Genomic DNA, 640 nt, shown 5'->3' with positions numbered 1-640 from the left:
TTTTGGTTTCTTTGTTTTGGTTTCTTTGTTTTGGTTTCTTTGTTTTGGTTTGGTTTTTGTTTTGTTTTTTCTTTTTGTTTTGTTTTCTTTGGTTTGGTTTGGGTTTGGTTTGTTTTTGGTTTTGCTTTGGTTTGTTTTTGGTTTTGTTTTGGTTTTTGTTTTGTTTTTGTTGTTTTGTCTTTGTTTTGTTTTGTTTTTGTTTTGTCTTTGTTTTGTTTTGTCTTTGTTTTGTTTTGTCTTTGTTTTGCTTTGTCTTTGTTTTGTTTTGTCTTTGTTTTGTTTTGTCTTTGTTTTTTGCTTTTGTTTTTTGCTTTTGTTTTTTGCTTTTGTGTTTTTTGCTTTTGTGTTTTTTGCTTTTGTGTTTTTTGCTTTTGTTTTCTTTGCTTTTGTTTTCTTTGCTTTTGTTTTCTTTGTTTTTGTTTTCTTTGTTTTTGTTTTTTGTGTTTTGGTTTTGTTTTTTGGTTTTGTTTTTTGGTTTTGTTTTTTGGTTTTGTTTTTTGGTTTTGTTTTTGGTTTTTGTTTTTTGGTTTTGTTTTTTGGTTTTGTTTTTTGGTTTTGTTTTTTGGTTTTGTTTTTTGGTTTTGTTTTTTGGGTTTGTTTTGGGTTTGTTTTGTTTTTATTTGTTTTTTGTGGTTTTGTT

The 640-nt window shown here is 25.3% G+C and overlaps 1 protein-coding gene across 2 annotated transcripts in view; it reads left to right on the top strand.

The window, feature by feature from the left end:
- The window catches only part of YME1L1 (YME1 like 1 ATPase), a 20,742-nt gene that overhangs the window by 14,266 nt on the left and 5,836 nt on the right, over positions 1–640 (top strand). The window lies entirely within an intron of this gene.

This window comes from Corapipo altera, unplaced genomic scaffold (assembly GCF_003945725.1).
Source record: "Corapipo altera isolate COAL_440 unplaced genomic scaffold, ASM394572v1 63, whole genome shotgun sequence".
NCBI lineage: Eukaryota > Metazoa > Chordata > Aves > Passeriformes > Pipridae > Corapipo > Corapipo altera.
Note: the sequence above shows the minus strand (reverse complement) of the source record. Positions and strands in the feature narration are given on the sequence as shown.